General features: G+C 46.6%; 58 pseudogenes; all 58 read right to left on the bottom strand.

Annotated features, from left to right (window-relative positions):
* Positions 1–205: 205 nt before the first annotated feature.
* LOC140282930 (5S ribosomal RNA) lies at positions 206–324 on the bottom strand (annotated as a pseudogene).
* A 269-nt stretch (positions 325–593) lies between these two features.
* On the bottom strand, positions 594–712 carry LOC140275583 (5S ribosomal RNA; annotated as a pseudogene).
* A 269-nt stretch (positions 713–981) lies between these two features.
* Positions 982–1100, bottom strand: LOC140289729 (5S ribosomal RNA; annotated as a pseudogene).
* A 272-nt stretch (positions 1101–1372) lies between these two features.
* On the bottom strand, positions 1373–1491 carry LOC140292357 (5S ribosomal RNA; annotated as a pseudogene).
* Positions 1492–1760: 269 nt separating this feature from the next.
* LOC140291838 (5S ribosomal RNA) lies at positions 1761–1879 on the bottom strand (annotated as a pseudogene).
* A 269-nt stretch (positions 1880–2148) lies between these two features.
* On the bottom strand, positions 2149–2267 carry LOC140296099 (5S ribosomal RNA; annotated as a pseudogene).
* A 269-nt stretch (positions 2268–2536) lies between these two features.
* On the bottom strand, positions 2537–2655 carry LOC140316722 (5S ribosomal RNA; annotated as a pseudogene).
* A 269-nt stretch (positions 2656–2924) lies between these two features.
* On the bottom strand, positions 2925–3043 carry LOC140297080 (5S ribosomal RNA; annotated as a pseudogene).
* Positions 3044–3312: 269 nt separating this feature from the next.
* Positions 3313–3431, bottom strand: LOC140295689 (5S ribosomal RNA; annotated as a pseudogene).
* Positions 3432–3700: 269 nt separating this feature from the next.
* On the bottom strand, positions 3701–3819 carry LOC140301134 (5S ribosomal RNA; annotated as a pseudogene).
* A 269-nt stretch (positions 3820–4088) lies between these two features.
* On the bottom strand, positions 4089–4207 carry LOC140295064 (5S ribosomal RNA; annotated as a pseudogene).
* A 272-nt stretch (positions 4208–4479) lies between these two features.
* LOC140282275 (5S ribosomal RNA) lies at positions 4480–4598 on the bottom strand (annotated as a pseudogene).
* A 397-nt stretch (positions 4599–4995) lies between these two features.
* On the bottom strand, positions 4996–5114 carry LOC140292987 (5S ribosomal RNA; annotated as a pseudogene).
* Positions 5115–5383: 269 nt separating this feature from the next.
* Positions 5384–5502, bottom strand: LOC140312066 (5S ribosomal RNA; annotated as a pseudogene).
* A 272-nt stretch (positions 5503–5774) lies between these two features.
* Positions 5775–5893, bottom strand: LOC140266778 (5S ribosomal RNA; annotated as a pseudogene).
* A 269-nt stretch (positions 5894–6162) lies between these two features.
* LOC140290554 (5S ribosomal RNA) lies at positions 6163–6281 on the bottom strand (annotated as a pseudogene).
* Positions 6282–6678: 397 nt separating this feature from the next.
* Positions 6679–6797, bottom strand: LOC140292986 (5S ribosomal RNA; annotated as a pseudogene).
* Positions 6798–7842: 1045 nt separating this feature from the next.
* Positions 7843–7961, bottom strand: LOC140292748 (5S ribosomal RNA; annotated as a pseudogene).
* A 269-nt stretch (positions 7962–8230) lies between these two features.
* LOC140288665 (5S ribosomal RNA) lies at positions 8231–8349 on the bottom strand (annotated as a pseudogene).
* Positions 8350–8618: 269 nt separating this feature from the next.
* On the bottom strand, positions 8619–8737 carry LOC140292985 (5S ribosomal RNA; annotated as a pseudogene).
* A 269-nt stretch (positions 8738–9006) lies between these two features.
* Positions 9007–9125, bottom strand: LOC140295688 (5S ribosomal RNA; annotated as a pseudogene).
* A 269-nt stretch (positions 9126–9394) lies between these two features.
* Positions 9395–9513, bottom strand: LOC140285811 (5S ribosomal RNA; annotated as a pseudogene).
* Positions 9514–9782: 269 nt separating this feature from the next.
* On the bottom strand, positions 9783–9901 carry LOC140299181 (5S ribosomal RNA; annotated as a pseudogene).
* Positions 9902–10170: 269 nt separating this feature from the next.
* Positions 10171–10289, bottom strand: LOC140295062 (5S ribosomal RNA; annotated as a pseudogene).
* A 272-nt stretch (positions 10290–10561) lies between these two features.
* On the bottom strand, positions 10562–10680 carry LOC140282267 (5S ribosomal RNA; annotated as a pseudogene).
* Positions 10681–11077: 397 nt separating this feature from the next.
* LOC140292984 (5S ribosomal RNA) lies at positions 11078–11196 on the bottom strand (annotated as a pseudogene).
* A 269-nt stretch (positions 11197–11465) lies between these two features.
* LOC140305691 (5S ribosomal RNA) lies at positions 11466–11584 on the bottom strand (annotated as a pseudogene).
* A 272-nt stretch (positions 11585–11856) lies between these two features.
* On the bottom strand, positions 11857–11975 carry LOC140266771 (5S ribosomal RNA; annotated as a pseudogene).
* A 269-nt stretch (positions 11976–12244) lies between these two features.
* On the bottom strand, positions 12245–12363 carry LOC140292222 (5S ribosomal RNA; annotated as a pseudogene).
* A 269-nt stretch (positions 12364–12632) lies between these two features.
* On the bottom strand, positions 12633–12751 carry LOC140290029 (5S ribosomal RNA; annotated as a pseudogene).
* A 272-nt stretch (positions 12752–13023) lies between these two features.
* LOC140292221 (5S ribosomal RNA) lies at positions 13024–13142 on the bottom strand (annotated as a pseudogene).
* A 269-nt stretch (positions 13143–13411) lies between these two features.
* On the bottom strand, positions 13412–13530 carry LOC140294748 (5S ribosomal RNA; annotated as a pseudogene).
* Positions 13531–13802: 272 nt separating this feature from the next.
* LOC140266758 (5S ribosomal RNA) lies at positions 13803–13921 on the bottom strand (annotated as a pseudogene).
* A 269-nt stretch (positions 13922–14190) lies between these two features.
* On the bottom strand, positions 14191–14308 carry LOC140293585 (5S ribosomal RNA; annotated as a pseudogene).
* A 657-nt stretch (positions 14309–14965) lies between these two features.
* LOC140288562 (5S ribosomal RNA) lies at positions 14966–15084 on the bottom strand (annotated as a pseudogene).
* Positions 15085–15353: 269 nt separating this feature from the next.
* LOC140293229 (5S ribosomal RNA) lies at positions 15354–15472 on the bottom strand (annotated as a pseudogene).
* Positions 15473–15741: 269 nt separating this feature from the next.
* Positions 15742–15860, bottom strand: LOC140290867 (5S ribosomal RNA; annotated as a pseudogene).
* Positions 15861–16129: 269 nt separating this feature from the next.
* LOC140300692 (5S ribosomal RNA) lies at positions 16130–16248 on the bottom strand (annotated as a pseudogene).
* A 647-nt stretch (positions 16249–16895) lies between these two features.
* Positions 16896–17014, bottom strand: LOC140312060 (5S ribosomal RNA; annotated as a pseudogene).
* Positions 17015–17283: 269 nt separating this feature from the next.
* On the bottom strand, positions 17284–17402 carry LOC140288398 (5S ribosomal RNA; annotated as a pseudogene).
* A 269-nt stretch (positions 17403–17671) lies between these two features.
* LOC140290028 (5S ribosomal RNA) lies at positions 17672–17790 on the bottom strand (annotated as a pseudogene).
* A 269-nt stretch (positions 17791–18059) lies between these two features.
* On the bottom strand, positions 18060–18178 carry LOC140290027 (5S ribosomal RNA; annotated as a pseudogene).
* Positions 18179–18415: 237 nt separating this feature from the next.
* On the bottom strand, positions 18416–18534 carry LOC140291694 (5S ribosomal RNA; annotated as a pseudogene).
* A 269-nt stretch (positions 18535–18803) lies between these two features.
* LOC140296186 (5S ribosomal RNA) lies at positions 18804–18921 on the bottom strand (annotated as a pseudogene).
* A 1045-nt stretch (positions 18922–19966) lies between these two features.
* LOC140317738 (5S ribosomal RNA) lies at positions 19967–20085 on the bottom strand (annotated as a pseudogene).
* Positions 20086–20354: 269 nt separating this feature from the next.
* Positions 20355–20473, bottom strand: LOC140288561 (5S ribosomal RNA; annotated as a pseudogene).
* Positions 20474–20742: 269 nt separating this feature from the next.
* LOC140293228 (5S ribosomal RNA) lies at positions 20743–20861 on the bottom strand (annotated as a pseudogene).
* A 269-nt stretch (positions 20862–21130) lies between these two features.
* Positions 21131–21249, bottom strand: LOC140300689 (5S ribosomal RNA; annotated as a pseudogene).
* Positions 21250–21518: 269 nt separating this feature from the next.
* LOC140291722 (5S ribosomal RNA) lies at positions 21519–21637 on the bottom strand (annotated as a pseudogene).
* A 269-nt stretch (positions 21638–21906) lies between these two features.
* Positions 21907–22025, bottom strand: LOC140299999 (5S ribosomal RNA; annotated as a pseudogene).
* Positions 22026–22294: 269 nt separating this feature from the next.
* Positions 22295–22413, bottom strand: LOC140292219 (5S ribosomal RNA; annotated as a pseudogene).
* A 269-nt stretch (positions 22414–22682) lies between these two features.
* On the bottom strand, positions 22683–22801 carry LOC140290025 (5S ribosomal RNA; annotated as a pseudogene).
* Positions 22802–23073: 272 nt separating this feature from the next.
* Positions 23074–23192, bottom strand: LOC140266752 (5S ribosomal RNA; annotated as a pseudogene).
* Positions 23193–23464: 272 nt separating this feature from the next.
* On the bottom strand, positions 23465–23583 carry LOC140292218 (5S ribosomal RNA; annotated as a pseudogene).
* A 269-nt stretch (positions 23584–23852) lies between these two features.
* LOC140290024 (5S ribosomal RNA) lies at positions 23853–23971 on the bottom strand (annotated as a pseudogene).
* A 272-nt stretch (positions 23972–24243) lies between these two features.
* Positions 24244–24362, bottom strand: LOC140266745 (5S ribosomal RNA; annotated as a pseudogene).
* Positions 24363–24631: 269 nt separating this feature from the next.
* On the bottom strand, positions 24632–24750 carry LOC140296684 (5S ribosomal RNA; annotated as a pseudogene).
* Positions 24751–25019: 269 nt separating this feature from the next.
* LOC140296816 (5S ribosomal RNA) lies at positions 25020–25138 on the bottom strand (annotated as a pseudogene).
* Positions 25139–25405: the final 267 nt, after the last annotated feature.

Here is a 25405-nt window from a genome sequence, read left to right as displayed (position 1 = left end):
AGATCATTTCCGAGAAAGGCTGATGTGTAGTGGGCACATCTTCTTCCCTGACGTGATTATTCTCTGCAGCTGAAACTGAGACTCTCAGATCACTTTGTGTCTGCCAACAAAGCAGCAGCAGCTGAAGATGACCAACTTCCTCATGTGTCACAGGGTGATCAGACGTTGCAAAAAAAGACATGCAGGTTGTAGAGAGAAGAGAAAAAGCTTACAGCACCTGGTATTTTCAAGCGGTCTCCCACCAAAGTACTAACCAGGCCCAACTCTTCTTGGCTTCCGAGATCAGACGAGGTCAGGCATATTGAGGGTGGTGTGGCCGTAAGCAACAATGTCTGTGACAAATGTGCATTATATAAGTACAGGAATCATACGGTTCCTCTATGTAACCAGATAATTGCTGAGAAAGGCTGATGTGTAGTGGGCACATCTTCTTCCCTGACGTGATTATTCTCTTCAGCTGAAACTGAGACTCTCAGATCACTTCGTGTCTGCCAACAAAGCAGCAGCAGCTGAAGATGACCAACTTCCTCATGTGTCACAGGGAGATCAGACGTTGCAACAAAAGACATGCAGGTTGTTGAGAGAAGAGAAAACGCTTACAGCACCTGGTATTCCCAAGCAGTCTCCCATTAAAGTACTAACCAGGCCCAACCCTCCTTGGCTTCCGAGATCAGACGAGGTCGGGCATATTCAGGGTGGTGTGGCCGTAAGGAACAATTTCTGTGACAAATGTGCATTATATAGGTACTGGAATCATACACTTCCTCTATGTAACCAGATAATTGCAGAGAAAGGCTGACTTGTTATGGGCACATCTTCTTCCCTGATGTGATTATTCTCTGCAGCTGAAACTGAGACTCTCAGATCACTTGGTGTCTGCCAACAAAGCAGCAGCAGCTGAAGATCACCAACTTCCTCATGTGTCACAGGGTGATCAGACGTTGCAACAAAAGACATGCAGGTTGTAGAGAGAAGAGAAAACGCTTACAGCACCTGGTATTCCCAAGCAGTCTACCATCCAAGTACTAACCAGGCTCAAACGTGCTTGGCTTCCGAGATCAGACGAGGTCGGGTATATTCAGGGTGGTGTGGCCGTAAGCAACAATAACTGTGACAAATGTGCATTATATAAGTACTGGAATCATACACTTCCTCTATGTAACCAGATAATTTCCGAGAAAGGCTCACTTGTTATGGGCATATCTTCTTCCCTGATGTGATCATTCTCTGCAACTTAAACTGAGACTCTCAGATCACTTCGTGTCTGCCAACAAAGCAGCAGCAGCTGCTGAAGATGACCAACTTCCTCATGTGTCACAGGGTGATCAGACGTTGCAACAAAAGACATGCAGGTGGTAGAGAGAAGAGAAAAAGCTTACCACACCTGGTATTCCCAAGAGGTCTCCTATCCAAGTACTAACCAGGCCCAAACCTCCTTGGCTTCCGAGATCAGACGAGGTCGAGCATGTTCAGGGTGGTGTGGCCGTAAGCAACAATGTCTCTGACAAATGTGCATTATATAGGTACTGGAATCATACGGTTCCTCTATGCAACCAGATCATTTCCGAGAAAGGCTGATGTGTAGTGGGCACATCTTCTTCCCTGACGTGATTATTCTCTGCAGCTGAAACTGAGACTCTCAGATCACTTTGTGTCTGCCAACAAAGCAGCAGTAGCTGAAGATGACCAACTTCCTCATGTGTCACAGGGTGATCAGACGTTGCAACAAAAGACATGCAGGTGGTAGAGAGAAGACAAAAAGCTTACAGCACCTGGCATTCCCAGAGAGTCTACCATCCAAGTACAAACCAGGCCCAAACCTGCTTGGCTTCCGAGATCAGACGTGGTCGGGCATATTCAGGGTGGTGTGGCGGTAAGCAACCATAACTGTGACAAATGTGCATTATAAAGGTACTGGAATCATACAGTTCCTCTATGTAACCAGATAATTGCCGAGAAAAGCTGATAAGTAGTGGGCACATCTTCTTCCCTGACGTGATTATTCTCTCGAGCTGAAACTGAGACTCTCAGATCACTTTGTGTCTGCCAACAAAGCAGCAGAAGCTGAAGATGACCAACTTCCTCATGTGTCACAGGGTGATCAGACGTTGCAACAAAAGACATGCAGGTGGTAGAGAGAAGAGAAAAAGCTTACAGCACCTCCTATTCCCAAGAGGTCTTCCATCCAAGTACAAACCAGGCCCAACTGTGCTTGGCTTCCGAGATCAGACGAGGTCGGGCATGTTCAGGGTTGTGTGGCCGTAAGCAACAATGTCTCTGACAAATGTGCATTATATAGGTACTGGAATCATACGGTTCTTCTATGCAACCAGATAATTGCCGAGAAAGGCTGATGTGTAGCGGGTAAATCATCTTCTCTGATGTGATCATTCTCTGCAACTGAAACTGAGACTCTCAGATCACTTCGTGTCTGCCAACAAAGCAGCAGAAGCTGAAGATGACCAACTTCCTCATGTGTCACAGGGTGATCAGACGTTGCAACAAAAGACATGCAGGTGGTAGAGAGAAGAGAAAAAGCTTACAGCACCTGGTATTCCCAAGCGGTCTCCCATCAAAGTACTAACCAGGCCCAACCCTCCTTGGCTTCCGAGATCAGACGAGGTTGGACATATTCAGGGTGGTTTGGCCGTAAGCAACAATCTCTGTGACAAATGCGCATTATATAGGTAATCAAATCATATGGTTCCTCTATGTAACCAGATATTTGCAGAGAAAGGCTGATATGTAGCGGGCATATCTTGTTCCCTGACGTGATAATTCTCTCCAGCTGAAAATGAGACTCTCAGATCACTTCGTGTCTGCCAACAAAGCAGCAGCAGCTGAAGATGACCAACTTCCTCATGTGTCACAGGGTGATCAGACATTGCAACAAAAGACATGCAGGTGGTTGAGAGAAGAGAAAAAGCTTAAAGCACCTGGTATTCCCAAGAGGTCTTCCATCCAAGTACAAACCAGGCCCAACTGTGCTTGGCTTCCGAGATCAGACGAGGAAGGGGATGTTCAGGGTGGTGTGGCCGTAAGCAACAATATCTCTGAAAAATGTGCATTATATAGGTACTGGAATCATACGGTTCCTCTATGCAACCAGATAATTGCAGAGAAAGGCTGATGTGTAGTGGGCACATCTTGTTCCCTGACGTGATCATTCTCTTCAGCTGAAACTGAGACTCTCAGATCACTTTGTGTTTGCCAACAAAGCAGCCGCAGCTGAAGATGACCAAATACCTCATGTGTCACAGGGTGATCAGACGTTGCAACAAAAGACATGCAGGTTGTAGAGAGAAGAGAAAACGCTTACAGCACCTGGTATTCCCAAGCAGTCTCCCATTAAAGTACTAACCAGGCCCAACCCTCCTCGGCTTCCGAGATCAGACGAGGTCAGGCTTATTCAGGGTGGTGTGGCCGTAAGGAACAATTTCTGTGACAAATGTGCATTATATAGGTACTGGAATCATACACTTCCTCTATGAAACCAGATAATTGCCGAGAAAGGCTGACTTGTAGTGGGCACATATTCTTCCCTGATGTGATTATTCTCTGCAGCTGAAACTGAGACTCTCAGATCACTCTGTGTCTGCCAACAAAGCAGCAGCAGCTGAAGATGACCAACTTCCTCATGTGTCACAGGGTGATCAGACGTTGCAAAAAAAGACATGCAGGTGGTAGAGAGAAGAGAAAAAGCTTACAGCACCTGGTATTTTCAAGCGGTCTCCCACCCAAGTACTAACCAGGCCCAACTCTGCTTGGCTTCCGAGATCAGACGAGGTCAGGCATATTCAGGGTGGTGTGGCCGTAAGCAACAATGTCTGTGACAAATGTGCATTATATAAGTACAGGAATCATACGGTTCCTCTATGTAACCAGATAATTGCTGAGAAAGGCTGATGTGTAGTGGGCACATCTTCTTCCCTGACGTGATTATTCTCTTCAGCTGAAACTGAGACTCTCAGATCACTTCGTGTCTTCCAACAAAGCAGCAACAGCTGAAGATGACCAACTTCCTCATGTGTCACAGGGTGATCAGACGTTGCAACAAAACACATGCAGGTGGTAGAGAGAAGAGAAAAAGCTTACAGCACCTGGTACTCCCAAGCTGTCTCCCATCCAAGTACTAACCAGGTACAACCCTGCTTGGCGTCCGAGATCAGACGAGGTCAGGCTTCTTCAGGGTGGTGTGGCCGTAAGCAACAATGTCTCTGACAAATGTGCATTATATAGGTACTGGAATCATACGGTTCCTCTATGCAACCAGATAATTGCCGAGAAAGGCTGATGTGTAGCGGGCAAATAATCTTCTCTGATGTGATCATTCTCTGCAACTGAAACTGAGACTCTCAGATCACTTCGTGTCTGCCAACAAAGCAGCAGCAGCTGCTGAAGATGACCAACTTCCTCATGTGTCATAGGGTGATCAGACGTTGCAACAAAAGACATGCAGGTGGTAGAGAGAAGAGAAAAAGCTTAAAGCACCTGGTATTCCCAAGAGGTCTTCCATCCAAGTACTAACTAGGCCCAACCCTCCTTGGCTTCCGAGATCAGACGAGGTCGGGCATGTTCAGGGTGGTGTGGCCGTAAGCAACAATGTCTCTGACAAATGTGCATTATATAGGTACTGGAATCATACGGTTCCTCTATGCAACCAGATCATTTCCGAGAAAGGCTGATGTGTAGTGGGCACATCTTCTTCCCTGACGTGATTATTCTCTGCAGCTGAAACTGAGACTCTCAGATCACTTCGTGTCTGCCAACTACGGTTCCTCTATGCAACCAGATAATTGCCGAGAAAGGCTGATGTGTAGCGGGCAAATCATCTTCTCTGATGTGATCATTCTCTGCAACTGAAACTGAGACTCTCAGATCACTTCGTGTCAGCCAACAAAGCAGCAGCAGCTGAAGATGACCAACTTCCTCATGTGTCACAGGGTGATCAGACGTTGCAACAAAAGACATGCAGGTGGTAGAGAGAAGAGAAAAAGCTTACAGCACCTGGTATTCCCAAGCTGTCTCCCATCCAAGTACTAAGGAGGCTCAACCCTGCTTGGCTTCCGAGATCAGACGAGGTCGGGCATGTTCAGGGTGGTGTGGCCGTAAGCAACAATGTGTCTGACAAATGTGCATTATATAAGTACAGGAATCATACGGTTCCTCTATGTAACCAGATAATTGCTGAGAAAGGCTGATCTGTAGTGGGCACATCTTCTTCCCTGAAGTGATTATTCTCTTTAGCTGAAACTGAGACTCTCAGATCACTTCGTGTCTTCCAACAAAGCAGCAGCAGCTGAAGATGGCCAACTTCCTCATGTGTCACAGGGTGATCAGACGTTGCAACAAAAGACATGCAGGTGGTAGAGAGAAGAGAAAAAGCTTAAGGCACCTGGTATTCCCAAGCGGTCTCCCATTCAAGTACTAACCAGGCCCAACCCTGCTTGGCTTCCGAGATCAGACGAGGTTGGGCTTATTCAGGGTGGTGTGGCCGTAAGCAACAACATCGGTGACAAATGTGCATTATATAGGTACTGGAATCATACGGTTCCTCTATGCAACCAGATAATTGCCGAGAAAGGCTGATGTGTAGCGGGCAAATAATCTTCTTCCCTGACGTGATAATTTTCTCCAGCTGAACATGAGACTCTCAGATCACTTCGTGTCTGCCAACAAAGCAGCAGAAGCTGAAGATGACCAACTTCCTCATGTGTCACAGGGTGATCAGACGTTGCAACAAAAGACATGCAGGTGGTAGAGAGAAGAGAAAAAGCTTAAGGTACCTGGTATTCCCAAGCGGTCTCCCATTCAAGTACTAACCAGGCCCAACCGTGCTTGGCTTCCGAGATCAGACGAGGTCGGGCTTATTCAGGGTGGTGTGGCCGTAAGCAACAATATCGGTGACAAATGTGCATTATATAGGTACTGGAATCATACACTTCCTCTGTATAACCAGATAATTGCCGAAAAAGGCTGACTTGTAGTGGGTTCATCTTCCTCCTTGATGTGATTATTCTCTGGAGCTGAAACTGAGACTCTCAGATCACCTCGTGTCTATCAACAAAGCAGCAGCAGCTGAAGATGACCAACTTCTTCACGTGTCACAGGGTGATCAGACGTTGCAACAAAAGACATGCAGGTGGTAGAGAGAAGAGAAAAAGCTTACAGCACCTGGTATTCCCAAGCTGTCTCCCATCCAAGTACTAACCAGGTACAACCCTGCTTGGCGTCCGAGATCAGACGAGGTCGGGCTTATTCAGGGTGGTGTGGCCGTAAGCAACAACGTCTCTGACAAATGTGCATTATATAGGTACTGGAATCATACGGTTCCTCTATGTAACCAGATAATTGCTGAGAAAGGCTGATGTGTAGTGGGCACATCTTCTTCCCTGACGTGATTATTCTCTGCAGCTGAAACTGAGACTCTCAGATCACTTCGTGTCTGCCAACTACGGTTCCTCTATGCAACCAGATAATTGCCGAGAAAGGCTGATGTGTAGCGGGCAAATCATCTTCTCTGATGTGATCATTCTCTGCAACTTAAACTGAGACTCTCAGATCACTTCGTGTCAGCCAACAAAGCAGCCGCAGCTGAAGATGACCAACTTCCTCATGTGTCACAGGGTGATCAGACGTTGCAACAAAAGACATGCAGGTGGTAGAGAGAAGAGAAAAAGCTTACAGCACCTGGTATTCCCAAGCTGTCTCCCATCCAAGTACTAAGGAGGCTCAACCCTGCTTGGCTTCCGAGATCAGACGAGGTCGGGCATGTTCAGGGTGGTGTGGCCGTAAGCAACAATGTGTCTGACAAATGTGCATTATATAAGTACAGGAATCATACGGTTCCTCTATGTAACCAGATAATTGCTGAGAAAGGCTGATCTGTAGTGGGCACATCTTCTTCTCTGATGTGATTATTCTCTCCAGCTGAAACTGAGACTCTCAGATTACCTCATGTCTGCCAACAAAGCAGCAGGAGCTGAAGATGACCAACTTCCTCATGTGTCACAGGGTGATCAGACGTTGCAACAAAAGACATGCAGGTGGTCAAGAGAAGACAAAAAGCTTACAGCACCTGGTAATCCCAAGCAGTCTCCCATCTAAGTACTAACCAGGCCCAACCCTACTTGGCTTCCGAGATAAGACAAGGTGGGGCTTATTCAGGGTGGTGTGGCGGTAAGCAAATATATTTGTTACAAATGTGAATTATATAGGTACTGGAATCATACACTTCCTCTATGAAACCAGATAATTGCCGAGAAAGGCTGATGTGTAGTGGGCATATCATCTTCTCTGATGTGATCATTCTCTTCAGCTGAAACTGAGACTCTCAGATCACTTCGTGTCTGCCAACAAAGCAGCAGCAGCTGAAGATGACCAACTTCCTCATGTGTCACAGGGTGATCAGACGTTGCAACAAAACACATGCAGGTGGTAGAGAGAAGAGAAACAGCTTACAGCACCTGGTATTCCCAAGCAGTCTCCCATTGAAGTACAAACCAGACCCAACCCTGCTTGGCTTCCGAGATAAGACAAGGTGGGGCTTATTCGGGGTGGTGTGGCGGTAAGCGACAATATCTGTTACAAATGTGAATTATATAGGTACTGGAATCATACACTTGCTCTATGAAACCAGATAATTGCCGAGAAAGGCTGACTTGTAGTGGGTTCATCTTCCTCCTTGATGTGATTATTCTCTGCAGCTGAAACTGAGACTCTCAGATCACTTCGTGTCTGCCAACAAAGCAGCAGCTGCTGAAGATGACCAACTTCCTCATGTGTCACAGGGTGATCAGACGTTGCAACAAAAGACATGCAGGTTGTAGAGAGAAGAGAAAACGCTTACAGCCCCTGGTGTTCCCAAGCAGTCTCCCATTAAAGTACTAACCAGGCCCAACCCTCCTTGGCTTCCGAGATCAGACGAGGTCGGGCTTATTCAGGGTGGTGTGGCCGTAAGGAACAATTTCTGTGACAAATGTGCATTATATAGGTACTGGAATCATACACTTCCTCTATGTAACCAGATAATTGCAGAGAAAGGCTGACTTGTTATGGAAACATCTTCTTCCCTGATGTGATTATTCTCTGCAGCTGAAACTGAGACTCTCAGATCACTTCGTGTCTGCCAACAAAGCAGCAGCTGCTGAAGATGACCAACTTCCTCATGTGTCACAGGGTGATCAGACGTTGCAACAAAAGACATGCAGGTTGTAGAGAGAAGAGAAAACGCTTACAGAACCTGGTATTCCCAAGCAGTCTCCCATTAAAGTACTAACCAGGCCCAACACTGCTTGGCTTCCGAGATCAGACGAGGTCGGGCTTATTCAGGGTGGTGTGGCCGTAAGCAACAATATTGGTGACAAATGTGCATTATATAGGTACTGGAATCATACACTTCCTCTGTATAACTAGATAATTGCCGAAAAAGGCTGACTTGTAGTGGGTTCATCTTCCTCCTTGATGTGATTATTCTCTGCAGCTGAAACTGAGACTCTCAGATCACCTCGTGTCTATCAACAAAGCAGCAGCAGCTGAAGATGACTAACTTCTTCACGTGTCACAGGGTGATCAGACGTTGCAACAAAAGACATGCAGGTGGTAGAGAGAAGAGAAAAAGCTTACAGCACCTGGTATTCCCAAGCTGTCTCCCATCCAAGTACTAAGGAGGCTCAACCCTGCTTGGCTTCCGAGATCAGACGAGGTCGGGCATGTTCAGGGTGGTGTGGCCGTAAGCAACAATGTGTCTGACAAATGTGCATTATATAAGTACAGGAATCATACGGTTCCTCTATGTAACCAGATAATTGCTGAGAAAGGCTGATGTGTAGTCGGCACATCTTCTTCCCTGACGTCATTATTCTCTTCAGTTGAAACTGAGACTCTCAGATCACTTCGTGTTTGCCAACAAAGCAGCCGCAGCTGAAGATGACCAAATACCTCATGTGTCACAGGGTGATCAGACGTTGCAACAAAAGACATGTAGGTTGTAGAGAGAAGAGAAAACGCTTACAGCACCTGGTATTCCCAAGCAGTCTCCCATTAAAGTACTAACCAGGCCCAACCCTCCTCGGCTTCCGAGATCAGACGAGGTCAGGCTTATTCAGGGTGGTGTGGCCGTAAGGAACAATTTCTGTGACAAATGTGCATTATATAGGTACTGGAATCATACACTTCCTCTATGAAACCAGATAATTGCCGAGAAAGGCTGACTTGTAGTGGGCACATATTCTTCCCTGATGTGATTATTCTCTGCAGCTGAAACTGAGACTCTCAGATCACTCTGTGTCTGCCAACAAAGCAGCAGCAGCTGAAGATGACCAACTTCCTCATGTGTCACAGGGTGATCAGACGTTGCAAAAAAAGACATGCAGGTGGTAGAGAGAAGAGAAAAAGCTTACAGCACCTGGTATTTTCAAGCGGTCTCCCACCCAAGTGCTAACCAGGCCCAACTCTGCTTGGCTTCCGAGATCAGACGAGGTCAGGCATATTCAGGGTGGTGTGGCCGTAAGCAACAATGTCTGTGACAAATGTGCATTATATAAGTACAGGAATCATACGGTTCCTCTATGTAACCAGATAATTGCTGAGAAAGGCTGATGTGTAGTGGGCACATCTTCTTCCCTGACGTGATTATTCTCTTCAGCTGAAACTGAGACTCTCAGATCACTTCGTGTCTTCCAACAAAGCAGCAACAGCTGAAGATGACCAACTTCCTCATGTGTCACAGGGTGATCAGACGTTGCAACAAAAGACATGCAGGTTGTAGAGAGAAGAGAAAACGCTTACAGCACCTGGTATTCCCAAGCAGTCTCCCATTAAAGTACTAACCAGGCCCAACCCTGCTTGGCTTCCGAGATCAGACGAGGTCGGGCTTATTCAGGGTGGTGTGGCCGTAAGCAACAATATCGGTGACAAATGTGCATTATATAGGTACTGGAATCATACACTTCCTCTGTGTAACCAGATAATTGCCGAAAAAGGCTGACTTGTAGTGGGCTCATCTTCCTCCTTGATGTGATTATTCTCTTCAGCTGAAACTGAGACTCTCAGATCACCTCGTGTCTATCAACAAAGCAGCAACAGCTGAAGATGACCAACTTCCTCATGTGTCACAGGGTGATCAGACGTTGCAACAAAACACATGCAGGTGGTAGAGAGAAGAGAAAAAGCTTACAGCACCTGGTACTCCCAAGCTGTCTCCCATCCAAGTACTAACCAGGTACAACCCTGCTTGGCGTCCGAGATCAGACGAGGTCAGGCTTCTTCAGGGTGGTGTGGCCGTAAGCAACAATGTCTCTGACAAATGTGCATTATATAGGTACTGGAATCATACGGTTCCTCTATGCAACCAGATAATTGCCGAGAAAGGCTGATGTGTAGCGGGCAAATAATCTTCTCTGATGTGATCATTCTCTGCAACTGAAACTGAGACTCTCAGATCACTTCGTGTCTGCCAACAAAGCAGCAGCAGCTGCTGAAGATGACCAACTTCCTCATGTGTCATAGGGTGATCAGACGTTGCAACAAAAGACATGCAGGTGGTAGAGAGAAGAGAAAAAGCTTAAAGCACCTGGTATTCCCAAGAGGTCTTCCATCCAAGTACTAACTAGGCCCAACCCTCCTTGGCTTCCGAGATCAGACGAGGTCGGGCATGTTCAGGGTGGTGTGGCCGTAAGCAACAATGTCTCTGACAAATGTGCATTATATAGGTACTGGAATCATACGGTTCCTCTATGCAACCAGATCATTTCCGAGAAAGGCTGATGTGTAGTGGGCACATCTTCTTCCCTGACGTGATTATTCTCTGCAGCTGAAACTGAGACTCTCAGATCACTTCGTGTCTGCCAACTACGGTTCCTCTATGCAACCAGATAATTGCCGAGAAAGGCTGATGTGTAGCGGGCAAATCATCTTCTCTGATGTGATCATTCTCTGCAACTGAAACTGAGACTCTCAGATCACTTCGTGTCAGCCAACAAAGCAGCAGCAGCTGAAGATGACCAACTTCCTCATGTGTCACAGGGTGATCAGACGTTGCAACAAAAGACATGCAGGTGGTAGAGAGAAGAGAAAAAGCTTACAGCACCTGGTATTCCCAAGCTGTCTCCCATCCAAGTACTAAGGAGGCTCAACCCTGCTTGGCTTCCGAGATCAGACGAGGTCGGGCATGTTCAGGGTGGTGTGGCCGTAAGCAACAATGTGTCTGACAAATGTGCATTATATAAGTACAGGAATCATACGGTTCCTCTATGTAACCAGATAATTGCTGAGAAAGGCTGATCTGTAGTGGGCACATCTTCTTCCCTGAAGTGATTATTCTCTTTAGCTGAAACTGAGACTCTCAGATCACTTCGTGTCTTCCAACAAAGCAGCAGCAGCTGAAGATGGCCAACTTCCTCATGTGTCACAGGGTGATCAGACGTTGCAACAAAAGACATGCAGGTGGTAGAGAGAAGAGAAAAAGCTTAAGGCACCTGGTATTCCCAAGCGGTCTCCCATTCAAGTACTAACCAGGCCCAACCCTGCTTGGCTTCCGAGATCAGACGAGGTTGGGCTTATTCAGGGTGGTGTGGCCATAAGCAACAACATCGGTGACAAATGTGCATTATATAGGTACTGGAATCATACGGTTCCTCTATGCAACCAGATAATTGCCGAGAAAGGCTGATGTGTAGCGGGCAAATCATCTTCTTCCCTGACGTGATAATTTTCTCCAGCTGAACATGAGACTCTCAGATCACTTCGTGTCTGCCAACAAAGCAGCAGAAGCTGAAGATGACCAACTTCCTCATGTGTCACAGGGTGATCAGACGTTGCAACAAAAGACATGCAGGTGGTAGAGAGAAGAGAAAAAGCTTAAGGTACCTGGTATTCCCAAGCGGTCTCCCATTCAAGTACTAACCAGGCCCAACCGTGCTTGGCTTCCGAGATCAGACGAGGTCGGGCTTATTCAGGGTGGTGTGGCCGTAAGCAACAATATCGGTGACAAATGTGCATTATATAGGTACTGGAATCATACACTTCCTCTGTATAACCAGATAATTGCCGAAAAAGGCTGACTTGTAGTGGGTTCATCTTCCTCCTTGATGTGATTATTCTCTGGAGCTGAAACTGAGACTCTCAGATCACCTCGTGTCTATCAACAAAGCAGCAGCAGCTGAAGATGACCAACTTCTTCACGTGTCACAGGGTGATCAGACGTTGCAACAAAAGACATGCAGGTGGTAGAGAGAAGAGAAAAAGCTTACAGCACCTGGTATTCCCAAGCTGACTCCTATCCAAGTACTAACCAGGTACAACCCTGCTTGGCGTCCGAGATCAGACGAGGTCGGGCTTATTCAGGGTGGTGTGGCCGTAAGCAACAATGTCTCTGACAAATGTGCATTATATAGGTACTGGAATCATACGGTTCCTCTATGCAACCAGATAATTGCCGAGAAAGGCTGATGTGTAGCGGACAAATCATCTTCTCTGATGTGATCATTCTCTGCAACTGAAACTGAGACTCTCAGATCACCTCGTGTCTATCAACAAAGCAGCAGCAGCTGAAGATGACCAACTTCTTCACGTGTCACAGGGTGATCAGATGTTGCAACAAAAGACATGCAGGTGGTAGAGAGAAGAGAAAAAGCTTACAGCACCTGGTATTCCCAAGCTGTCTCCTATCCAAGTACTAACCAGGTACAACCCTGCTTGGCGTCCGAGATCAGACGAGGTCGGGCTTATTCAGGGTGGTGTGGCCGTAAGCAACAATGTCTCTGACAAATGTGCATTATATAGGTACTGGAATCATACGGTTCCTCTATGCAACCAGATAATTGCCGAGAAAGGCTGATGTGTAGCGGGCAAATCATCTTCTTCCCTGACGTGATAATTTTCTCCAGCTGAACATGAGACTCTCAGATCACTTCGTGTCTGCCAACAAAGCAGCAGAAGCTGAAGATGACCAACTTCCTCATGTGTCACAGGGTGATCAGACGTTGCAACAAAAGACATGCAGGTGGTAGAGAGAAGAGAAAAAGCTTACAGCACCTGGTATTCCCAAGCTGACTCCTATCCAAGTACTAACCAGGTACAACCCTGCTTGGCGTCCGAGATCAGACGAGGTCGGGCTTATTCAGGGTGGTGTGGCCGTAAGCAACAATGTCTCTGACAAATGTGCATTATATAGGTACTGGAATCATACGGTTCCTCTATGCAACCAGATAATTGCCGAGAAAGGCTGATGTGTAGCGGACAAATCATCTTCTCTGATGTGATCATTCTCTGCAACTGAAACTGAGACTCTCAGATCACCTCGTGTCTATCAACAAAGCAGCAGCAGCTGAAGATGACCAACTTCTTCACGTGTCACAGGGTGATCAGACGTTGCAACAAAAGACATGCAGGTGGTAGAGAGAAGAGAAAAAGCTTACAGCACCTGGTATTCCCAAGCTGTCTCCTATCCAAGTACTAACCAGGTACAACCCTGCTTGGCGTCGGAGATCAGACGAGGTCGGGCTTATTCAGGGTGGTGTGGCCGTAAGCAACAATGTCTCTGACAAATGTGCATTATATAGGTACTGGAATCATACGGTTCCTCTATGCAACCAGATAATTGCCGAGAAAGGCTGATGTGTAGCGGGCAAATCATCTTCTTCCCTGACGTGATAATTTTCTCCAGCTGAACATGAGACTCTCAGATCACTTCGTGTCTGCCAACAAAGCAGCAGAAGCTGAAGATGACCAACTTCCTCATGTGTCACAGGGTGATCAGACGTTGCAACAAAAGACATGCAGGTGGTAGAGAGAAGAGAAAAAGCTTAAGGTACCTGGTATTCCCAAGCGGTCTCCCATTCAAGTACTAACCAGGCCCAACCGTGCTTGGCTTCCGAGATCAGACGAGGTCGGGCTTATTCAGGGTGGTGTGGCCGTAAGCAACAATATCGGTGACAAATGTGCATTATATAGGTACTGGAATCATACACTTCCTCTGTATAACCAGATAATTGCCGAAAAAGGCTGACTTGTAGTGGATTCATCTTCCTCCTTGATGTGATTATTCTCTGGAGCTGAAACTGAGACTCTCAGATCACCTTGTGTCTATCAACAAAGCAGCAGCAGCTGAAGATGACCAACTTCTTCACGTGTCACAGGGTGATCAGACGTTGCAACAAAAGACATGCAGGTGGTAGAGAGAAGAGAAAAAGCTTACAGCACCTGGTATTCCCAAGCAGTCTCCCATCAAGTACTAAGCAGGCCTAAACCTGCTTGGCTTCCGAGATCAGATGAGGTCGGGCTTATTCAGGGTGGTTTGGCCGTAAGCGACAATGTCTGTGACAAATGTGCATTATATAGGTACTGGAATCATACGGTTCCTCTATGCAACCAAATAATTGCAGAGAAAAGCTGACTTGTAGTGGGCACATCTTCTTCTCTGATGTGATTATTCTCTCCAGCTGAAACTGAGACTCTCAGATTACCTCATGTCTGCCAACAAAGCAGCAGCAGCTGAAGATGACCAACTTCCTCATGTGTCACAGGGTGATCAGACGTTGCAACAAAACACATGCAGGTGGTAGAGAGAAGAGAAACAGCTTACAGCACCTGGTATTCCCAAGCAGTCTCCCATTGAAGTACAAACCAGACCCAACCCTGCTTGGCTTCCGAGATAAGACAAGGTGGGGCTTATTCAGGGTGGTGTGGCGGTAAGCGACAATATTTGTTACAAATGTGAATTATATAGGTACTGGAATCATACACTTGCTCTATGAAACCAGATAATTGCAGAGAAAGGCTGATGTGTAGTGGGCATATCATCTTCTCTGATGTGATCATTCTCTTCAGCTGAAACTGAGACTCTCAGATCACTTCGTGTCTGCCAACAAAGCAGCAGCTGCTGAAGATGACCAACTTCCTCATGTGTCACAGGGTGATCAGACGTTGCAACAAAAGACATGCAGGTTGTAGAGAGAAGAGAAAACGCTTACAGCACCTGGTATTCCCAAGCAGTCTCCCATTAAAGTACTAACCAGGCCCAACCCTCCTTGGCTTCCGAGATCAGACGAGGTCGGGCTTATTCAGGGTGGTGTGGCCGTAAGGAACAATTTCTGTGACAAATGTGCATTATATAGGTACTGGAATCATACACTTCCTCTATGTAACCAGATAATTGCAGAGAAAGGCTGACTTGTTATGGAAACATCTTCTTCCCTGATGTGATTATTCTCTGCAGCTGAAACTGAGACTCTCAGATCACTTCGTGTCTGCCAACAAAGCAGCAGCAGCTGAAGATGACCAACTTCCTCATGTGTCACAGGGTGATCAGACGTTGCAACAAAAGACATGCAGGTTGTAGAGAGAAGAGAAAACTCTTACAGAACCTGGTATTCCCAAGCAGTCTCCCATTAAAGTACTAACCAGGCCCAACCCTCCTTGGCTTCCGAGATCAGACGAGGTCGGGCTTATTCAGGGTGGTGTGGCCGTAAGGAACAATTTCTGTGACAAATGTGCATTATATAGGTACTGGAATCATACAATTCCTCTATGTAACCAGATAATTGCCGAGAAAGGCTGATGTGTAGTGGGCATATCATCTTCTCTGATGTGATCATTCTCTTCAGCTGAAACTGAGACTCTCAGATCACTTCGTGTCTGCCAACAAAGCAGCAGCAGCTGAAGATGACCAACTTCCTCATGTGTCACAGGGTGATCAGACGTTGCAAAAAAAGACATGCAGGTTGTAGAGAGAAGAGAAAAAGCTTACAGCACCTGGTATTTTCAAGCGGTCTCCCACCCAAGTACTAACCAGGCCCAACTCTGCTTGGCTTCTGAGATCAGACGAGGTCGGGCTTATTCAGGGTGGTGTGGCCGTAAGGAACAATTTCTGTGACAAATGTGCATTATATAGGTACTGGAATCATACAATTCCTCTATGTAACCAGATAATTGCAGAGAAAGGCTGACTTGTTATGGGCACATCTTCTTCCCTGATGTGATTATTCTCTGCAGCTGAAACTGAGACTCTCAGATCACTTTGTGTCTGCCAACAAAGCAGCAGCAGCTGAAGATGACCAACTTCGTCATGTGTCACAGGGTGATCAGACGTTGCAACAAAAGACATGCAGGTGGTCGAGAGAAGACAAAAAGCTTACAGCTCCTGGTATTCCCAAGCGGTCTCCCATTTAAGTACTAACCAGGCCCAACCCTCCTTGGCTTCCGAGATCAGACGAGGTCGGGCATGTTCAGGGTGGTGTGGCCGTAAGCAACAATGTCTCTGACAAATGTGCATTATATAGGTACTGGAATCATACGGTTCCTCTATGCAACCAGATAATTGCCGAGAAAGGCTGATGTGTAGCGGGCAAATCATCTTCTCTGATGTGATCATTCTCTGCAACTTAAACTGAGACTCTCAGATCACTTCGTGTCAGCCAACAAAGCAGCAGCAGCTGAAGATGACCAACTTCCTCATGTGTCACAGGGTGATCAGACGTTGCAACAAAAGACATGCAGGTGGTAGAGAGAAGAGAAGAAGCTTACAGCACCTGGTATTCCCAAGCAGTCTCCCATCCAAGTACTAAGGAGGTTCAACCCTGCTTGGCTTCCGAGATCAGACATGTTCAGGGTGGTGTGGCCGTAAGCAACAATGTGTCTGACAAATGTGCATTATATAAGTACAGGAATCATACGGTTCCTCTATGTAACCAGATAATTGCTGAGAAAGGCTGATCTGTAGTGGGCACATCTTCTTCCCTGAAGTGATTATTCTCTTTAGCTGAAACTGAGACTCTCAGATCACTTCGTGTCTTCCAACAAAGCAGCAGCAGCTGAAGATGGCCAACTTCCTCATGTGTCACAGGGTGATCAGACGTTGCAACAAAAGACATGCAGGTGGTAGAGAGAAGAGAAAAAGCTTAAGGCACCTGGTATTCCCAAGCGGTCTCCCATTCAAGTACTAACCAGGCCCAACCCTGCTTGGCTTCCGAGATCAGACGAGGTTGGGCTTATTCAGGGTGGTGTGGCCGTAAGCAACAATATCGGTGACAAATGTGCATTATATAGGTACTGGAATCATACACTTCCTCTGTATAACCAGATAATTGCCGAAAAAGGCTGACTTGTAGTGGATTCATCTTCCTCCTTGATGTGATTATTCTCTGGAGCTGAAACTGAGACTCTCAGATCACCTCGTGTCTATCAACAAAGCAGCAGCAGCTGAAGATGACCAACTTCTTCACGTGTCACAGGGTGATCAGACGTTGCAACAAAAGACATGCAGGTGGTAGAGAGAAGAGAAAAAGCTTACAGCACCTGGTATTCCCAAGCTGACTCCAATCCAAGTACTAACCAGGTACAACCCTGCTTGGCGTCCGAGATCAGACGAGGTCGGGCTTATTCAGGGTGGTGTGGCCGTAAGCAACAATGTCTCTGACAAATGTGCATTATATAGGTACTGGAATCATACGGTTCCTCTATGCAACCAGATAATTGCCGAGAAAGGCTGATGTGTAGCGGACAAATCATCTTCTCTGATGTGATCATTCTCTGCAACTGAAACTGAGACTCTCAGATCACCTCGTGTCTATCAACAAAGCAGCAGCAGCTGAAGATGACCAACTTCTTCACGTGTCACAGGGTGATCAGACGTTGCAACAAAAGACATGCAGGTGGTAGAGAGAAGAGAAAAAGCTTACAGCACCTGGTATTCCCAAGCTGTCTCCTATCCAAGTACTAACCAGGTACAACCCTGCTTGGCGTCCGAGATCAGACGAGGTCGGGCTTATTCAGGGTGGTGTGGCCGTAAGCAACAATGTCTCTGACAAATGTGCATTATATAGGTACTGGAATCATACGGTTCCTCTATGCAACCAGATAATTGCCGAGAAAGGCTGATGTGTAGCGGACAAATCATCTTCTCTGATGTGATCATTCTCTGCAACTGAAACTGAGACTCTCAGATCACCTCGTGTCTATCAACAAAGCAGCAGCAGCTGAAGATGACCAACTTCTTCACGTGTCACAGGGTGATCAGACGTTGCAACAAAAGACATGCAGGTGGTAGAGAGAAGAGAAAAAGCTTACAGCACCTGGTATTCCCAAGCTGTCTCCTATCCAAGTACTAACCAGGTACAACCCTGCTTGGCGTCCGAGATCAGACGAGGTCGGGCTTATTCAGGGTGGTGTGGCCGTAAGCAACAATGTCTCTGACAAATGTGCATTATATAGGTACTGGAATCATACGGTTCCTCTATGGAACCAGATAATCATCTTCTCTGATGTGATCATTATCTGCAACTGAAACTGAGACTCTCAGATCACTTCGTGTCAGCCAACAAAGCAGCAGCAGCTGAAGATGACCAACTTCCTCATGTGTCACAGGGTGATCAGAAGTTGCAACAAAAGACATGCAGGTGGTAGAGAGAAGAGAAGAAGCTTACAGCACCTGGTATTCCCAAGCAGTCTCCCATCCAAGTACTAAGGAGGCCCAACCCTGCTTGGCTTCCGAGATCAGACGAGGTTGGGCTTATTCAGGGTGGTGTGGCCGTAAGCAACAATATCGGTGACAAATGTGCATTATATAGGTACTGGAATCATACACTTCCTCTGTATAACCAGATAATTGCCGAAAAAGGCTGACTTATAGTGGGTTCATCTTCCTCCTTGATGTGATTATTCTCTGGAGCTGAAACTGAGACTCTCAGATCACCTCGTGTCTATCAACAAAGCAGCAGCAGCTGAAGATGACCAGCTTCTTCACGTGTCACAGGGTGATCAGACGTTGCAACAAAAGACATGCAGGTGGTAGAGAGAAGAGAAAAAGCTTACAGCACCTGGTATTCCCAAGCAGTCTCCCATCAAATACTAAGCAGGCCTAAACCTGCTTGGCTTCCGAGATCAGACGAGGTCGGGCTTATTCAGGGTGGTGTGGCCGTAAGCGACAATGTCTGTGACAAATGTGCATTATATAGGTACTGGAATCATACGGTTCCTCTATGCAACCAAATAATTGCAGAGAAAAGCTGACTTGTAGTGGGCACATCTTCTTCTCTGATGTGATTATTCTCTCCAGCTGAAACTGAGACTCTCAGATTACCTCATGTCTGCCAACAAAGCAGCAGGAGCTGAAGATGACCAACTTCCTCATGTGTCACAGGGTGATCAGACGTTGCAACAAAAGACATGCAGGTGGTCGAGAGAAGACAAAAAGCTTACAGCACCTGGTAATCCCAAGCAGACTCCCATCTAAGTACTAACCAGGCCCAACCCTACTTGGCTTCCGAGATAAGACAAGGTGGGGCTTATTCAGGGTGGTGTGGCGGTAAGCAAATATATTTGTTACAAATGTGAATTATATAGGTACTGGAATCATACACTTCCTCTATGAAACCAGATAATTGCCGAGAAAGGCTGATGTGTAGTGGGGATATCATCTTCTCTGATGTGATCATTCTCTTCAGCTGAAACTGAGACTCTTAGATCACTTCGTGTCTGCCAACAAAGCAGCAGCAGCTGAAGATGACCAACTTCCTCATGTGTCACAGGGTGATCAGACGTTGCAACAAAACACATGCAGGTGGTAGAGAGAAGAGAAACAGCTTACAGCACCTGGTATTCCCAAGCAGTCTCCCATTGAAGTACAAACCAGACCCAACCCTGCTTGGCTTCCGAGATAAGACAAGGTGGGGCTTATTCAGGGTGGTGTGGCGGTAAGCGACAATATCTGTTACAAATGTGAATTATATAGGTACTGGAATCATACACTTGCTCTATGAAACCAGATAATTGCCGAGAAAGGCTGATGTGTAGTGGGCATATCATCTTCTCTGATGTGATCATTCTCTTCAGCTGAAACTGAGACTCTCAGATCACTTCGTGTCTGCCAACAAAGCAGCAGCTGCTGAAGATGACCAACTTCCTCATGTGTCACAGGGTGATCAGACGTTGCAACAAAAGACATGCAGGTTGTAGAGAGAAGAGTAAACGCTTACAGCACCTGGTATTCCCAAGCAGTCTCCCATTCAAGTACTAACCAGGACCAACCCTGCTTGGCTTCTGAGATCAGACGAGGTCGGGCATGTTCAGGGTGGTGTGGCCGTAAGCAGCAATGTATCTGACAAATGTGCATTATATAGGCACTGGAATCATACGGTTCCTCTATGCAACCAGATAATTGCCGAGAAAGGCTGATGTGTAGCGGGTGTATCATCTTCTCTGATGTGATCATTCTCTTCAGCTGAAACTGAGACTCTCAGATCACTTCGTGTCTGCCAACAAAGCAGCAGCTGCTGAAGATGACCAACTTCCTCATGTGTCACAGGGTGATCAGACGTTGCAACAAAAGACATGCAGGTTGTAGAGAGAAGAGAAAACGCTTACAGCACCTGGTATTCCCAAGCAGTCTCCCATTAAAGTACTAACCAGGCCCAACCCTCCTTGGCTTCCGAGATCAGACGAGGTCGGGCTTATTCAGGGTGGTGTGGCCGTAAGGAACAATTTCTGTGACAAATGTGCATTATATAGGTACTGGAATCATACACTTCCTCTATGTAACCAGATAATTGCAGAGAAAGGCTGACTTGTTATGGAAACATCTTCTTCCCTGATGTGATTATTCTCTGCAGCTGAAACTGAGACTCTCAGATCACTTCGTGTCTGCCAACAAAGCAGCAGCAGCTGAAGATGACCAACTTCCTCATGTGTCACAGGGTGATCAGACGTTGCAACAAAAGACATGCAGGTTGTAGAGAGAAGAGAAAACTCTTACAGAACCTGGTATTCCCAAGCAGTCTCCCATTAAAGTACTAACCAGGCCCAACCCTCCTTGGCTTCCGAGATCAGACGAGGTCGGGCTTATTCAGGGTGGTGTGGCCGTAAGGAACAATTTCTGTGACAAATGTGCATTATATAGGTACTGGAATCATACAATTCCTCTATGTAACCAGATAATTGCAGAGAAAGGCTGATCTGTTATGGGCACATCTTCTTCCCTGATGTGATTATTCTCTGCAGCTGAAACTGAGACTCTCAGATCACTTCGTGTCTGCCAACAAAGCAGCAGCAGCTGAAGATGACCAACTTCGTCATGTGTCACAGGGTGATCAGACGTTGCAACAAAAGACATGCAGGTGGTCGAGAGAAGACAAAAAGCTTACAGCTCCTGGTATTCCCAAGCGGTCTCCCATTTAAGTACTAACCAGGCCCAACCCTCCTTGGCTTCCGAGATCAGACGAGGTCGGGCATGTTCAGGGTGGTGTGGCCGTAAGCAACAATGTCTCTGACAAATGTGCATTATATAGGTACTGGAATCATACGGTTCCTCTATGCAACCAGATAATTGCCGAGAAAGGCTGATGTGTAGCGGGCAAATCATCTTCTCTGATGTGATCATTCTCTGCAACTTAAACTGAGACTCTCAGATCACTTCGTGTCAGCCAACAAAGCAGCAGCAGCTGAAGATGACCAACTTCCTCATGTGTCACAGGGTGATCAGACGTTGCAACAAAAGACATGCAGGTGGTAGAGAGAAGAGAAGAAGCTTACAGCACCTGGTATTCCCAAGCAGTCTCCCATCCAAGTACTAAGGAGGTTCAACCCTGCTTGGCTTCCGAGATCAGACGAGGTCGGGCATGTTCAGGGTGGTGTGGCCGTAAGCAACAATGTGTCTGACAAATGTGCATTATATAAGTACAGGAATCATACGGTTCCTCTATGTAACCAGATAATTGCTGAGAAAGGCTGATCTGTAGTGGGCACATCTTCTTCCCTGAAGTGATTATTCTCTTTAGCTGAAACTGAGACTCTCAGATCACTTCGTGTCTTCCAACAAAGCAGCAGCAGCTGAAGATGGCCAACTTCCTCATGTGTCACAGGGTGATCAGACGTTGCAACAAAAGACATGCAGGTGGTAGAGAGAAGAGAAAAAGCTTACAGCACCTGGTATTCCCAAGCGGTCTCCCATTCAAGTACTAACCAGGCCCAACCCTGCTTGGCTTCCGAGATCAGACGAGGTTGGGCTTATTCAGGGTGGTGTGGCCATAAGCAACAATATCGGTGACAAATGTGCATTATATAGGTACTGGAATCATACACTTCCTCTGTATAACCAGATAATTGCCGAAAAAGGCTGACTTGTAGTGGATTCATCTTCCTCCTTGATGTGATTATTCTCTGGAGCTGAAACTGAGACTCTCAGATCACCTCGTGTCTATCAACAAAGCAGCAGCAGCTGAAGATGACCAACTTCTTCACGTGTCACAGGGTGATCAGACGTTGCAACAAAAGACATGCAGGTGGTAGAGAGAAGAGAAAAAGCTTACAGCACCTGGTATTCCCAAGCTGACTCCTATCCAAGTACTAACCAGGTACAACCCTGCTTGGCGTCCGAGATCAGACGAGGTCGGGCTTATTCAGGGTGGTGTGGCCGTAAGCAACAATGTCTCTGACAAATGTGCATTATATAGGTACTGGAATCATACGGTTCCTCTATGCAACCAGATAATTGCCGAGAAAGGCTGATGTGTAGCGGACAAATCATCTTCTCTGATGTGATCATTCTCTGCAACTGAAACTGAGACTCTCAGATCACCTCGTGTCTATCAACAAAGCAGCAGCAGCTGAAGATGACCAACTTCTTCACGTGTCACAGGGTGATCAGACGTTGCAACAAAAGACATGCAGGTGGTAGAGAGAAGAGAAAAAGCTTACAGCACCTGGTATTCCCAAGCTGTCTCCTATCCAAGTACTAACCAGGTACAACCCTGCTTGGCGTCCGAGATCAGACGAGGTCGGGCTTATTCAGGGTGGTGTGGCCGTAAGCAACAATGTCTCTGACAAATGTGCATTATATAGGTACTGGAATCATACGGTTCCTCTATGCAACCAGATAATTGCCGAGAAAGGCTGATGTGTAGCGGGCAAATCATCTTCTTCCCTGACGTGATAATTTTCTCCAGCTGAACATGAGACTCTCAGATCACTTCGTGTCTGCCAACAAAGCAGCAGAAGCTGAAGATGACCAACTTCCTCATGTGTCACAGGGTGATCAGACGTTGCAACAAAAGACATGCAGGTGGTAGAGAGAAGAGAAAAAGCTTAAGGTACCTGGTATTCCCAAGCGGTCTCCCATTCAAGTACTAACCAGGCCCAACCGTGCTTGGCTTCCGAGATCAGACGAGGTCGGGCTTATTCAGGGTGGTGTGGCCGTAAGCAACAATATCGGTGACAAATGTGCATTATATAGGTACTGGAATCATACACTTCCTCTGTATAACCAGATAATTGCCGAAAAAGGCTGACTTGTAGTGGGTTAATCTTCCTCCTTGATGTGATTATTCTCTGGAGCTGAAACTGAGACTCTCAGATCACTTCATGTCTGCCAACAAAGCAGCAGCAGCAGCTGAAGATGACCAACTTCCTCATGTGTCACAGGGTGATCAGACGTTGCAACAAAAGACATGCAGGTGGTAGAGAGAAGAGAAAAAGCTTACAGCACCTGGTATTCCCAAGCTGACTCCTATCCAAGTACTAACCAGGTACAACCCTGCTTGGCGTCCGAGATCAGACGAGGTCGGGCTTATTCAGGGTGGTGTGGCCGTAAGCAACAATGTCTCTGACAAATGTGCATTATATAGGTACTGGAATCATACGGTTCCTCTATGCAACCAGATAATTGCCGAGAAAGGCTGATGTGTAGCGGACAAATCATCTTCTCTGATGTGATCATTCTCTGCAACTGAAACTGAGACTCTCAGATCACCTCGTGTCTATCAACAAAGCAGCAGCAGCTGAAGATGACCAACTTCTTCACGTGTCACAGGGTGATCAGACGTTGCAACAAAAGACATGCAGGTGGTAGAGAGAAGAGAAAAAGCTTACAGCACCTGGTATTCCCAAGCTGTCTCCTATCCAAGTACTAACCAGGTACAACCCTGCTTGGCGTCCGAGATCAGACGAGGTCGGGCTTATTCAGGGTGGTGTGGCCGTAAGCAACAATGTCTCTGACAAATGTGCATTATATAGGTACTGGAATCATACGGTTCCTCTATGCAACCAGATAATTGCCGAGAAAGGCTGATGTGTAGCGGGCAAATCATCTTCTTCCCTGACGTGATAATTTTCTCCAGCTGAACATGAGACTCTCAGATCACTTCGTGTCTGCCAACAAAGCAGCAGAAGCTGAAGATGACCAACTTCCTCATGTGTCACAGGGTGATCAGACGTTGCAACAAAAGACATGCAGGTGGTAGAGAGAAGAGAAAAAGCTTAAGGTACCTGGTATTCCCAAGCGGTCTCCCATTCAAGTACTAACCAGGCCCAACCGTGCTTGGCTTCCGAGATCAGACGAGGTCGGGCTTATTCAGGGTGGTGTGGCCGTAAGCAACAATATCGGTGACAAATGTGCATTATATAGGTACTGGAATCATACACTTCCTCTGTATAACCAGATAATTGCCGAAAAAGGCTGACTTGTAGTGGGTTCATCTTCCTCCTTGATGTGATTATTCTCTGGAGCTGAAACTGAGACTCTCAGATCACCTCGTGTCTATCAACAAAGCAGCAGCAGCTGAAGATGACTAACTTCTTCACGTGTCACAGGGTGATCAGACGTTGCAACAAAAGACATGCAGGTGGTAGAGAGAAGAGAAAAAGCGTACAGCAACTGGTATTCCCAAGCTGTCTCCCATCCAAGTACTAACCAGGTACAACCCTGCTTGGCGTCCGAGATCAGACGAGGTCGGGCTTATTCAGGGTGGTGTGGCCGTAAGCAACAATGTCTCTGACAAATGTGCATTATATAGGTAATGGAATCATACGGTTCCTCTATGCAACCAGATAATTGCCGAGAAAGGCTGATGTGTAGCGGGCAAATCATCTTCTCTGATGTGATCATTATCTGCAACTGAAACTGAGACTCTCAGATCACTTCGTGTCAGCCAACAAAGCAGCAGCAGCTGAAGATGACCAACTTCTTCACGTGTCACAGGGTGATCAGACGTTGCAACAAAAGACATGCAGGTGGTAGAGAGAAGAGATAAAGCTTACAGCACCTGGTATTCCCAAGCTGTCTCCCATCCAAGTACTAAGGAGGCCCAACCCTGCTTGGCTTACGAGATCAGACGAGGTCGGGGTTATTCAGGTTGGTGTGGCCGTAAGCAACAATATCGGTGACAAATGTGCATTATATAGGTACTGGAATCATACACTTCCTCTGTATAACCAGATAATTGCCGAAAAAGGCTGACTTATAGTGGGTTCATCTTCCTCCTTGATGTGATTATTCTCTGGAGCTGAAACTGAGACTCTCAGATCACCTCGTGTCTATCAACAAAGCAGCAGCAGCTGAAGATGACCAGCTTCTTCACGTGTCACAGGGTGATCAGACGTTGCAACAAAAGACATGTAGGTGGTAGAGAGAAGAGAA

This window comes from Leuresthes tenuis, unplaced genomic scaffold (assembly GCF_036924035.1).
Source record: "Leuresthes tenuis unplaced genomic scaffold, fLeuTen1.0.hap1 SCAF_1, whole genome shotgun sequence".
NCBI classification, from domain to species: domain Eukaryota; kingdom Metazoa; phylum Chordata; class Actinopteri; order Atheriniformes; family Atherinopsidae; genus Leuresthes; species Leuresthes tenuis.
The sequence above is the reverse complement of the archived record's forward strand: the minus strand, read 5'-3'. Positions and strand labels throughout refer to the sequence as shown.